The sequence below is a fragment of the Gekko japonicus genome, unplaced genomic scaffold (assembly GCF_001447785.1).
Source record: "Gekko japonicus isolate JY-2015 unplaced genomic scaffold, Gekko_japonicus_V1.1 scaffold112, whole genome shotgun sequence".
NCBI classification, from domain to species: domain Eukaryota; kingdom Metazoa; phylum Chordata; class Lepidosauria; order Squamata; family Gekkonidae; genus Gekko; species Gekko japonicus.
In genome coordinates this window covers 502,116-515,463 of record NW_015166422.1, presented here as the reverse complement: position 1 = coordinate 515,463, position 13,348 = coordinate 502,116, and the positions used below count along the sequence as shown (strand labels likewise).

Genomic DNA, 13,348 nt, shown 5'->3' with positions numbered 1-13,348 from the left:
AAATCTCACTGGCATACGCCCACTGGATTCTCCGCTTTGCTCTTCTTCAAGTGCCTTGACGATTTCACCAACCCATAGAGCTTTCTCTTCCAGGACCCCCCCCCCTTTAAATATATATATGTTCCACACCCTAGCAAAGTTAGTAGTGTCTGAGAAAGGCAGATGTCTAGCTGTATACAAATTTAGCATGGTTAAAAAAAGAGCAGTGCAAAAAAAATTAAAAGCACGGAAAAAGCCCCATAAACAGAAGGAAGCAAATAGGGACTGCAAACCTGGCTGCTTCATGGAATGAGGTACAAAAAGAGCCAAACTAAATATTATGGCATTCGTGTGTGTGTGTGGGGGGGGGACAAGATCGCCTGGTCCTACCATGTCATGGGCCTGCAGGGTTGCTAACCTCCAGGGGGTGACTGGAGATCTCCTGAGATTACACCTATGGTTGCTGACCTCCAGGTTGCTTTGGAGGGTGGATTCTATGACATTATACCCCGCTGAGGTCTTTCCCATCCCCAAACTCCACCCTCCTCAGGCTTCCCCTCCCAAAATCTCCAGGTATTTCCCAACCCAGATATGGCAACCCTAATTACAACTGATTTCTAGGCAACAGAGATCTGTTCACCCAGAGAAAATAGCCGCTTTGGAAGGTGGACTCTATGGCATTATACCCCACTGAAGGGGCCCTCCCCAGGATCCATCCCCCAAATCTCCAGGTATTTCCCAACCTTTGAGCTGGCAGCCCAGCTGATCAGTCACAAAGCTGCATACACCCATTGAATAAACCCGGTATTATGCAAGGGAGGTACTATATGATAAAAAGGTATGAAGACACACGTATACCAAGTTGCCCTACTGATCCATTAGTCAAACGCTGTGACCAGAATCGACTCTTAGCCAGAGAAAGGCCAAGTTAGTGCTGTGCCCCTAAACCCTTCAAAGCTGCCCTACTGGCCCATCCAGCTCAGTATTGTATGTTCTGGTTGGCAGATGCTCTCCAGGTAAAATTTCCAACTCAGGCTTGGGAAGTTCCTAGAGACTGGGTTGGTGGTGCCCCTGGGGAAGGCAGAGTTTGGGGAGACGAAGGAGGGGTGTGTGTCATGCCACAGAGTCCACCTACCGACACTGCCATTTCCTCCAGGGGAACTGATCTCTGTAGTCTGGAGATCAGTTGTAATTCCGGGAGATCTCCAAGATCCACCTGGAAGCTGGTAACACTGTTTCCAAGGCCTCTGTTAAAGAGTAGCCTTTTTTCAACCCTTGCTAACTAAAATTCTTTCACTAGAGACACCAGGGATAAAGAGGAGACTATTTAAATGCAAAACCCCGTGTTCTACTAACTATGCCATAGCGCAGTATTGCAGCAAGGTCATTTTATTTAATTTTGATATGACATAGTAACATTTTTAGCATAGTAAAACGTTCCTGGTCGCGCTTATCTTTTCAGAAAACCAATTTAAAAATCACTTTTTGAGATTATCCTGCTTTAGTTTGACATCCACAGCAAAAGTGGCCATTTGCTGAGAAGCACCTTTTGATCTTGTAACCAGAACCAATTTTTTTAAAAAAAAATGCCAGAAGGAGAGTGCATTTCAGAATACTGGGAGTGAAAAATAATGTTCGGCAGGATATCTCCTGGGAGCGGGGCTGCTAAACTCCAGGTGGCACGTGGAGGTCTCCCTCTTTTTACAATTGATCCCCAGACAACAGAGATCAGTTTCCCTGGAGAAAATGGCTGCTTTGGAGGGTGGGTTCCCACCCCCAGGCCCTGCCCCCCACATCTCCACGTATTTCCCATTCCAGAGTTGGTAACTCTACCTGAGAGGTACAGGAAGAAGCAGGATGAGTAAGCAGCTTGTAATTTATTTATTAGAATTTTGCAGGACAGACTCATGGGTACTAGCAGTGGTGCCTAAAGGGAACCTCCACACTAGGAGGAGGAAATTGGATTTATACCCCGCCCTTCACTACCCAAAGGAGTCTCAGAATGGATTACAATCTCCTTTCCCTTCCCCTCCCCACAACAGGCACCCTGTGAGGTAGGCGGGGCTGAGAGAGCTCTTTGAGAACTGCTCTTGAGAGAACAGCTCTGAAAGAACTTGTGACTGATCCAAGGTCACACCAGCTGGCTTCATGTGGAGGTGTGGGGAATCAAACCCAGTTCTCCCAGATTAGAGTCTGCGCTCCTAACCACTATACCAAACTGGCTGTCTGAATACCAGTGCCAGGAGGCAACACCAGGGGAAGGCCTCTGCTTCTGTGCCCTCTTGTTGGCCCTCCAGAGGAACTGGTTGGCCCATGGTGAGACAGGATGTTGGACTAGATGGACCACCGGTCTGATCCAGCAGGGTTCTCCTTCCTTCTAAGCAGCTCAGGAAACACACCTGGTTCTCTTATCACAACATCCTCACAAAAGCACTGCAAGGGAAACTGGGTGAGTGACCAGCCCAAGGTTACAAGGTGAACATCTTAGCTGCATGGAGAGTTCAAGTGTACAGACACGCTGACTGCCACAACACACTGTCTTACATTCCTCCTGTTCTGTCTGCCCCTTATTCTGATCATTTTGCCCAGAGAACAACTGCTTAGATATTATCAAACAAGCCTTCCCATTACGCATACTTAGGGCTGCAGGCTCCGCGTTGGGAAATACCTGGAGATTTTGAGGGTGGAGCCTGAGGAAGATGGGATTTGGGGAGGGGAGGGACCTCAGCAGGGTAGAATGCCACAGAGTCCACCTTAGGGTTGCCAGGTCTGGATTTGAAAATACCTGGAGACTTTGGGGGTGGAGCCAGGAGAGGGCGGGGTTTGGGGAGGGAAGGGGGCTCAGCATGCAACAGTGCCATAGAGCCACCCTTCAAAAAAGCCATTTTCTCCAGGAGGGCTGATCTCTGTCAGCTGAAGATCAGTTGTAAAAGCGGGAGATCCCCAGGCCCCACCTGGAGGCTGGCAACCCTAGTCCACCTCCGAAGCAGCCATTTTCACCAGGAGAACTGATCCCTGTTGCCTGGGGATCAGTTGTAATACTGCTTCAGGCAGCACCTGAAGATTGGCATCCCTCCCCATCCTAACGTGGCTTTTTTCCATTTGGCCACTTTTGATGCTTCGTCTAATGCTGAAGAAATAGTCCCGGAGAGGTCACAAACGCCAGGGCCGGGCCTACAACATCCTGGCTTTCTTTATAATCAGCAGCCTGCCTTTAGATCAAGGTGAGTCCTAATTCTAGAATGGCAATTACCACAAGTGCCACATGATCGTTCGTAAAGCCAAAGCGGCTTCCTGCGGGAACCCGGATTCCTCCCTCCGGAGCCTGAGAAGCCCTCGGCTCTTTAATAGGCAAAGTTCTAATTACCCCCCTGTGCTGGTCACCAGAAGCAGCGCAGAACACCTCGCCAAGCTAACGTGTAATTTTTGCATGAAATTACAGTATTCTCTCCCCTGAGTTCAATTTTCCTCCGCCTCAAGCTCTTACAGTATCCCCCTCATTAAAAGCAGCCAGGCTCCCTTCCCCGTAGGGGATTCGGTCCCTCCTCCTCTGGCCCTCCCCCTTTTCCTAAGAGGGAAATCCGTGCTCATTGAAGGTGAGTCGGCATACAGGGAAGGGGACACCTGAGGCCATAAACCACAGTCTTTAGGAGAACAGACACAGAACTCCAGATAGTTTAAGAAGGTGAAAAACATCTCAAAGCTACTGAAAGTCCTGACTGCAAAATACGGAACATTTGTAAGAATCCCAGATGACTCGTAGGTATGGTTGCCAACCTCCAGGTGGTGTCTGGAGATCTCCCAGCCTCACAACTGGTCTCCACACAACAGAGATCAGTTTCCCTGAAGAAAAGGGATGCTTTGGAGGCATCTCTGTGGCATTTACACCACATTATACACCAGGATGTTGGACTAGACTCTGTGGCATTATACACCACGAAGTCCCTCCCTTCTGCAAACCTCCAGGAATTTCCCTCCCCCTGGAGTTGGCAAGCATATTTGTAGCCCACCAAGCTGAGAAAAGTCCACCAGCCGTGTGTGGTGGCTCCCCGGGATCTGCTGAACTGGGACTACAAAGACAGGAAGGGAGTTGTTGGGGTTGCCAGGTCCAGCTTGGGAAATTCCTGGAGATTTGGGAGCAGTGCCTGGGGAGGGAGAAGCTGGGAGAGGGAAGCTCAGTGAGGACGAGAGTCCATAGAGTCCACCTTCCAGAGCAGCCATTTTCTCCATGGGTCTTGTAGTAGCAGGAGATCGCCAGGTGGCAACCCCAGACATCCAAGTGTGAACCGTGCACGTTTATGATAGTCACGTAGGGGGCACATGTGTATTTGTTACTGATCTTGTGTGTGCCACTTCCTAACAAAGGACTTGCAACAACCAGTGTTTGGGCTGCACAACCCTAGTGCATTCTCAGTCCAAATGTCAATCATCTGTAATGGTTAAACTGTCTCGTTTCAGATGTGACAGTGGTCTTTCTTATAGACTGGCTCTTATATACTGGTTCTTGCTCTGAATTTTGATATCGCGCAGCTCTTTAGAGGTAAAAGGTAATGGATTCCTACGACTGGGCATTTTTAAAAAATCATTAAAAAAATTTAACAACTGCTCTGGGTTGCAAAACTGACTTAGCTCAGAGCACAGTAATGCAGGATGGGGTGCTACGGGAACAGTCTTGCCCTCTCCCAAGAGATTGGTCCAACAAAGCTTCGTATCCCCTCACTAGGGTTGCCAGCTCTGGGTTGGGAAATACCTGGCGATTGGGGGGGGGGGTAAAGCCTGCAGAGGGACCTCAGCCGGGTATAAGGCCGTAGAGTCCACCTTCCAAAACAGCCGTTTTCTCCAGGGGAACTGATCTCTATTGTCCGGAAAGCAATAGTACGGTAGTAACAGGAGATCTCCAGGTGCCACCTGCAGGTCGGCAACTGTACCCCTTGTCCATTTCTAGGCTTCCTTACCACATCTTCTGTATAGCCGTAAGCTTCTGTACGGCTGTAAATCTTTGCTGATTTAAAAAGCACCCTTCCCTTAGCTAGGCAAAGATAATAGATATTTAATACAGATGTATATTTATCTAAGAGACTGCGTCCATGGCAATTTGCTGCGCTGTTGAAAGCTGATTCAGTGGCCCACTCGGGAAAAGAGAGCCACATCCTGCATCCACTTTGTGTCGGCTCCAAAATGGTCAAACGGAGATCTGAAGATACTCCCCACACAAACACACACACACACACACACACACACACTCTTTAGGGACAAACACTCTTGCATTTAAATGCATACGCTTCTCTGCTCCCTCTTCCTCTGAGCACGCTGGAGGCAGAGACAGAAATACCACCATCTTGCCAAGAAAGCTATTCATGCACCAGGGGAAGGTTCAGGGCCACCCCCTTGGGACTCTGTTCCAGCAGAATTCTTGTCCGGCGAGGCCTGAGGGAGCAGCCAGCTGCTGGCTGCTAAGGAAAACCCAAATCCTTTTGAGGAAAGGCCAATACCGTTTCCCATTCCAATATCTACAGAGCTGCTGGAAACTCTCCGACCTTCCCCAGAACACCAGGCACCAGGCCATGCTGTAGGGCCATCAAGATGACATGCAGACAGGAGGCTGCTCCAACGTAAGCCCCAGTTTTTTTGCGTAAAGTGCAAGTTTTTCTAATATTATATAATGACAACTGTACACTACCTTCACTGCCCCATGGCATTTCTATGGGTCAAACTGGAACAGAGAAGGGAGACATCCCCTTTTCATTTGGTGTGATTACTTAATGATGGGGGTATTTCCTCTTTTTTAAAATTTGATGCCCCAGATCTGGCCCGCTGGAGTTAAGACCAGGGTTTTTATTTTTCCAGTTGCAATGCTGGTTTCCACTGGCATTGGGAACTGCCACTGCTAAGAGCTGGATGGCTCAAGCTAACCCAATCTTGTGTTTTCAGAAGCTAAGCAGGCTCAGCCCTGGTTAGCACTTGGATGGGAGACCATCAAGGAAATGACCTTGTGCGACACCAAGATATCATTTCCAGCTGGAAACCTGGAAGTAAGGTCACTGCACCATAGAACACTCTAGAAGTGACATCACTAGCAGGTGAACAAAGATGTATCTGAAGAAGCGTGCGTGCACACAGAAGCTCACGCCTTGAATAAAACTCTGTTGGTCTGAAAGGTGCCCCACTGGACTCAAACTTTGTTCTGCTGCTTCAGACCAACATGGCTACCCACCTGGATCACTTGCAGGTGTTGGACTGGAAATGACATCACAGCATCACATAATGCCACCCCCCCCTCCCTTTTTTGCTCTGGCTGTGAGTACCAAGGGCAAACCCACCCCCCCATATGAGCAATAAAATGGGGAAACAAAATGGCTCTGCGACTCCCATACTAGCTGGGAAGCTGAAACTTGATATATCTGCATAGCTCAAGGTTAGGGTTGCCAACCTCCAGGTGGGGCCTGGGGATCTCCCACTATTACAAATTATCTCCTAACAATCGAGATCAGTTCCCCCGGAGAGAACGGCTGCTTTGGAGGGTGGACCGTGGCCTTGTACCCTGATGAGGTCCTTCCTCAAACCCCGCCCTCCCCAGGCTCCACCCCCAGAATCTCCAGGTATTTCCCTGGCAACTCTACCCAAGATACCTCAATTACTAGCAAAGGGGAAATTTTCTCTCTTTAGAAACTGGAAACCAGAAATGCACCTTAAAGTTATTAAAGTCACTTCCAAACCACGTGGAACCGTGAACTCTGGTGCGCTTGGCACCAGTTGCACTTTGATAATTAGATAAGTCTTACAGACTTCCAAAATTACGGAGTTCTCTCCCCAGGGAGATTTGTTTGTCCCTGACTTCTGACAGTGAGTGATGACTTCTTTTGTTTTACTTGGTGTCCCCTCACTGACTCTCCTTCCTGCTCATGTTTTTGTTTAATTGTTGTTTTCATAGCTTTATATAGACACCTGTCTTTTAAAGCTGGTTTTAATTTTTTCCTTTGTTTCCCACCATGGGGCCCTCCGTTGGGTGGAATGGTAGCATTAAAATATTTTAAATAAATAGACCAGCAGGGTAGAGTTGTTGGGTTGCCAGCTCTGGACTGGGGAATACCTAGAGATTTGGGGGGTGGGGCCTGGGGTTGGCGGGATTTGGGGAGGGGCCTCAGCAGGGTATAATGGCATTGAGTTCACCTTCCAATACAGCTGCTTTCTTCAGGGGAACTGATCTCTTCAGGGGAACTGAGAGAGCCAGTTTGGTGTAGTGGTTAAGAGCGGCGGACTCTAATCTGGAGAACCAGGTTTTATTCCCCACTCCTCCTCTACATGCAGCCAGCTGGGTGACCTTGGGTCAGTCACAGCTCTCTCAGCCCCCCTACCTCACAGGTTGTCCATTGTGGGGAGAGGGAGGGAAGGAGACTGTAAGCCGCTCTGAGACTCGGAGTGAAGGGCGGGATATAAATCCACTCTCTTCTTCTTCTCTCTAGTCTGGAGATCAGTTATAATTCCGGGACATCTCCAGCCACTCCCTGGAGGCTGGCAACCCTATGACAGTTGCCAACCTCCAGGTGGGGCCTGAGGATCTCCTGGAGTTACAACTGTTCTCCTGGAGAAAATGGCAGCTTCAGATGGTGGACTGTACAGCATACCCAACCACAGTCTCTCCCATCCGCCTAAACTCCGCCTTCCCCAGGCTCTCCCTCCAAACCGCCAGGAATTGCCCAACACAGAGATGGCAGCCCAGGAACAGGGACTTTCTTTACACCTAACAATCCAAACCTAAGGCCAGCATTCCTACACAGCTCAAGCCAAGCTGCATAGGAGACGTGGGAGTCAGGTGGCACCTTCACACTTTTGGGGGGAGGGCGCCACTGCTGCAAGCAGCGCGTATCCAGTGTTCAGAAAATGCAAGCTTTGTGTGCAATGTGCATATGGGCATGCGCGCACACCCCAAGAGTTGAAAAGGCCTTCAGTGTAAGAGTTTGGCGGGATCAGTCAAAATACATTTGGTGTGCAGGATAGCAAATGACATCAGCAATGATCCAGCAATGATCCAGTTGGCGAGAGGCTAGGGTCCTGCTGAATCTTGCTCTCACGCCGGGGGAAGGCCCATTTTATGTGTCTGTGTTGCTGGTGATTGGAAGCAGCGATCACTGGTCAGGGCTCCTTTGGAAAAACTGCAAAAGCGGTCTTAATCATTTTCATGCCAAGTGAGAGACTCATCGCTGTGGCCTGGGGTTCTCCCCCCCCCCCATATTTGGCCTGGCTGACTCAGTATAAGGTGGTTTCCTGCATTGAGGAGAGGGGTTTATGGTCCAGGGACAGAGCATCTGTTCTGTATGCACAGGGTCCCACGTTTGATCTCAGCTTCTCCACTTACAAGGATCGGGCAGGAGAGGATGTGAAAGATCTCTGCCCGAGTCCCTGAAGAGCTGCTGCCAGTCCGAGCAGACAATGCTGGCCTTGGTTGACCGATGCTGTGGCTCAGGATAAGTGGAGGTTCATATGTTTTGTATTGACACAGGAAGTATTGACACCCAAATATTGCAAGGATGAGCAAAAACTCACAAGATCACATCATTTTGTCAAGGTGGATAAATACAGCACAATCAGTGTGCGTAGCATTCTAAACACTACAAGCAGAGAAGTCCCTGCCCAAAGGGACTTACCATCTGCACACAAAGGAGAAAGCAAAGTCGTCATAGTGTAGTGGTTAGACTGCTAGACCAGGATCTGGGAGACCCAGGTTTGAATGCTGGTCCTGTCTTGGCAGCTCACTGGTTGACCTCAGGGCTGCCAGGTCCTGCGCTCTTGCTGGCAGGCGTGGGAGGGAGCTTCCTGGGAGTGGGGGGCAGGGCGATAGCCCCGATGTGATGACATCATGCAGAAGTGACATCATAATGCCAGGGACACTCTGGTATAACAGATCGTTGCTGCGCGACGTCCCCAACATGATGACATCACCTCTGTCATCAAGCTGGGGACATCGCACCAGGTCGTGGAAGTTTGGAGCGGGGCTTCCCCCCACCGGCCAGCTGGCTGGCCGTGGGCAGGAGTCCGCAAAATCGGGGGATCCCCTGCTCCCACCGAGGAGTTGGCAACCCTAGTGACCTTACTCACTCTCAGCCTAATCTACCTCACAAGGTGGTTGTTCTGAGGATAAAATGGAGGAAGGGAGAATGATGTTGTGAACCACATTTGGTCTGCACTGGGGGAGAAAATCAGGATAAAAATAGGGAGAGCATTAGCCTGCTCACAGCAGCAGGCCTCCCGGTGGTTGGGCCCTAGCTCCTCTGAGCAGTGGCGGTAAAGGCCTGGGTCAGAAATGATGTCCTGTGATGTCACATCTGCCCAAAACCCCAGATGTGATGTAAGCACATCTATACTTACCTTGGAATCTAGGGAGATGGCCAGAAAATCGCCTAAGGTGCTTAATTCACATCCAGGTTTTCAGGCAGATGCAAAGTTACACATCACTGGATATCATTTCCAGCCCAGAAGGGGCCAAATTAAGACCATTAGAAGCTCTAAGCACTGAAAAGATTATAGGGCCCCCCCAGGGGTCATTTCATAGAAAAAGAGGTGCAGGAGCTCATTAGCATAACTCATTAGCATAACTTATTTCCATATACCACACCCTCTGACATCACCCGAAGTGTGTCAGAAGGCTCAGGCTCCACTGGACTGTTTTGGATTGCTAGCTATTGGGGGGGGGGGATGAACGTGCAGATCTGTCCTCGCAGAGGAGGGAGAGCTTGTACCTGAATAAAACTTGGTCTTAAAGGTGCCACTGGACTGTTTTGGGCCGGGGGGGGGGACTCTGCAACTTACCTGGCTGCTTCTTGCTCTAACTGAGGGCTGCTGGGAGCAGGGGGTGGGGTTTGTTGCATGTGCCCGTCCCCTGGGCTCTTTACTGCCGGAGCGCCACTCCTGTGCGCTCCTGCAGGAAAGGACACCTGGTGCCCCCCATGTGTAATTCAAAATAAAAATAATACCATAAAATACAGTTTTATTTTTTAAAATAGATGGGTTGGGTTTTTCAAAAAAATATTAAATGATCTCCAAAAAAATCTTATCATCTCTAATGCCTCTGTTTTGCTGGTGTCCAAAGCACATGCTCAGTATGCCTGCTGGAATATCCAGTGCTGGACCCCCGCCCTGCCAAGAAAGTTCCTAGAGTATAAATAACAAATAAATCCATCAACCTTGCAGATGTGGGAGTTCAAATATCCAGGGGACTGGAGGGCAAGTTGCAGGCATTATTCTGGCCATTACATTTTTTCTGCTCTTGGGTGTTAACTTCAATTCCTGGTGACCCGGGGCAACTTAGAGTAAACACGCAGAATACTGGACTGCTCAACAACCAGATTTTGGTTGCTTTGCCGTGGGGAGGGGGGGTCAGCCTGGGTGAGGGGGCAAGCCTGTCCCCTGGGACAGAGTTTAATCACTCTAGAATAAATAATAGCTGCCCAGCTAGTGCTACCAAAAGAAGGCAGATCCATAACCAATGAGGAGATGCTCAAATTGGATGAATTCAAAGAAACAAGACCCCAATCATCATCATCATCATCATCATTATTTTGTAGCGTGAGTGAGTAATCTCTGGAACAGAGCGGCAAGGGGTGGGGAAGTGTCCTCTACTCACCCACCACTTTCCAAGCAAAAAACAAGCCACCCTTGGAGGGGAGGGAAGAGATGCTCTAGCCACAAGCAAACAAAAAGTCTCAGGAGGAGAAAATGTACACACCAATCTGGCTGAGGACTGGTTTGCCCCAGCATCTTGGCATGCATGTGGTCCTTTCTCTTCCTACATCTAAGGACACAGCACTTTGTGATAAAAGGGAAGGGACCAGGCTAGTCTTGCCAGCCTCCAGGGGTTGTTTACCCAGAAGTGTTTCTATTTACCCTGGAGGGTTATGAATTAGATGTATAAGTATCTTTAAGTTGATTTAAGCTATAACAATAGAGAATTTTTGATGTGAGTTAGCATGGCGTGGCTCACTTTTGTTTGTTACACAATCTTTCCCGTGGGCTCTTTTCGTTTACTCGACCCTCCAGGGGGTGGCTGGAGATCTCCCAGAATTCCAGCTGCTCTCCAGGACTAGAGAGGCCGGTTCCCCTGGAGAAAATGGCCACTTTGGAAGGTGAGCTTCCTCCCTTCCCACCCTCCCCAGGCTCCACTCCCAAAACCACCAGGGATCTCCCAAACCAGAGCTGGCAACCCTAGACAAGGGATTTGGACTGATGGTTCTGAAAAGGTCCAGAGCTTTGCTGGCCTTCCACTTTGGCTTTCAGGAATCTCATCTCCCAGAGGCAATCAAAGAAAGCTAGAGAGCGGCATTTAAAACAGACTGAAAAATAAGGGGGAAGAAAAGATAACATATTCCATTTTTATGTATTTAGATATTTATACACTTCTTTCCTCCCCAGTAGGGACCCAAAGCGGTTCACAATGTTGTCCTCCCCTCCACATTATCCTCACAACAACCCTGGAAGGTAGGTTGGGCTGAGAGTTTGTGCCCACACTCCTCCAATGAGTTTCACTGAGGGGTGAAGATTTGAATCTCGATCTTCCAGTCCAGCACTCTAACCACTGGGAAACACTGATTCAGTCTCATACAAGCTCTACAACCCAGTTACATGAGCTTCACAAGATCATGGCTGGAGTTTATCCTCGTGTATTTTTTTTTCTTTACGCTCCTGAGTTTTCAGCTCACCCAATGTAAGGTAGTTTTTGCATGTCCATATGTAAACTGCAAAAACAGTGCTCTCCTACACCATAAAATAAACCAGCACTGCAGATTTGCAAAGCTGCATTGTGCCATTCTGAAGGTACATAGACACAGTGCAGCTAGGTCCACAAGTTCCAAATAAAAGCATCTGCAACAGGATCTAAGTCTTCCCAGCCCAGCTTGATACTAGCTAGCTGCATTCTGTGCCCATCAAAAACAACCAAGCATCCCACACAGGATGCACAGAGAGAGAGAACAAGAACACACATGAAGCTGCCTTCTACTGAACCAGACCTGAGACCTTCTGCATTAGGGTCACCAGAATACTCCAGTGGAGGTTTGGGGTCCCCAAGCTGCCAATCAGCTGGCCAGTGAAAGAGAAAGGACCAGGCCTCGTTGCCGGCGTTACACAGGAAGTGACGTCATCACCCAGCAGCAGCCAGGTGATACTCTGGTATTTGGGCAAAAACTCTATGGTAGCAGCCTGTTTTACCAGTTTTTTTGGCCAAATACCAGAGCATCAGCTGGACATCCCTGATGTGATGATGTCACTTCCTGTGCAACACCAGTGATGAGACCTGGGCCTTTTTCTTTCTCCAGGTAAGTCCCTGCCGTCTCCCACCAGTTGCCAGGAGGGACCTGGCCACCCTATTCTGTATGCAAAGCAGATGCTCTACCATTAAGCCACAACCCTTGCCGAGAGAGGGGGGGGGAGAAATTCTCCCTCACACACACATCTTTTCTGCTTTTCAAAACATCTTGCCTGATGAAGAGTTCTGTAGAACCCGAAACCTTGCACAATGTCGTGTGTGATTTGGGTTAATCAAAGGTATGGCATGGCTTGTCTCCGAGGACCTTCCTTTGTTATGAAGGGAGTCTGTGGGATATAATCACACATACACACACACACACCTCTTCCTGGCTTTCCTGGGAAATCGAGGCACAGACAAGGGACAAGAGGAAAGCTTGAGAGCCTGGCTAATATCTGGTGCATTCTCCCAGAGAGAGCTTTGATTTCCTTCCACCTCTTGCAAACATTGCCCAAGCTCACCCGTCCTGTATGGTGCAAAGCATAATGGGGAGGGGGTGGTGGTGGAGGACAGGTGCCCCTAAAAGTCCACGGGTAGAGAGAGGAGGGAAAAGGAACAAAGAGGCTCAAAGCCTGACGGGAAGGGAGGGGCAAGCCATCCGCTGAAAAGCCGTTGCCGGGCCGCTCACAGGGAGGGTTGCAGCATCCCTGCTGAAACTGAGCAGGTCTGGCTCTGGTCAGTGCATGGGGGGGGGGCAGGTATCCTCTGCTAGCTGCCTCAGATTCTGTGAGGGAAGCCAGACGGGAAATCAGTGCAGTGCATAAATAGAAAGATGGTGAATAGAAACAATGATATTTGAAGTTCGGCTCACCAGTTCCTCAAGCCCATTGCTATTGGGAGTCCTGTGAATTGTGCAGTAGCTTCAAAGGATCGAGAGTTCCCTCCTCCTCCCAGAATGTATGCCTTCAGACTTGAAAGCACAGGCAAAAGAAATCAACCACTTGCTTTGCATACAGAAAGCCATTTCCCAGGAAAGCCTTCCCTGGCATGCTAGCTTTCTGTGTGCGTGGAGCTTGATATATCATTTATTTGCATAATACGCTGTCCTATGGCAAATAGTTGGCCCCACAT

At 49.2% G+C, this 13,348-nt stretch overlaps 1 protein-coding gene across 1 annotated transcript in view; it reads right to left on the bottom strand.

The window, feature by feature from the left end:
• Nucleotides 1–13,348, bottom strand: part of FOXO6 (forkhead box O6) — a 143,823-nt gene that overhangs the window by 52,621 nt on the left and 77,854 nt on the right. The gene's annotated exons all lie outside the window — the stretch shown is intronic.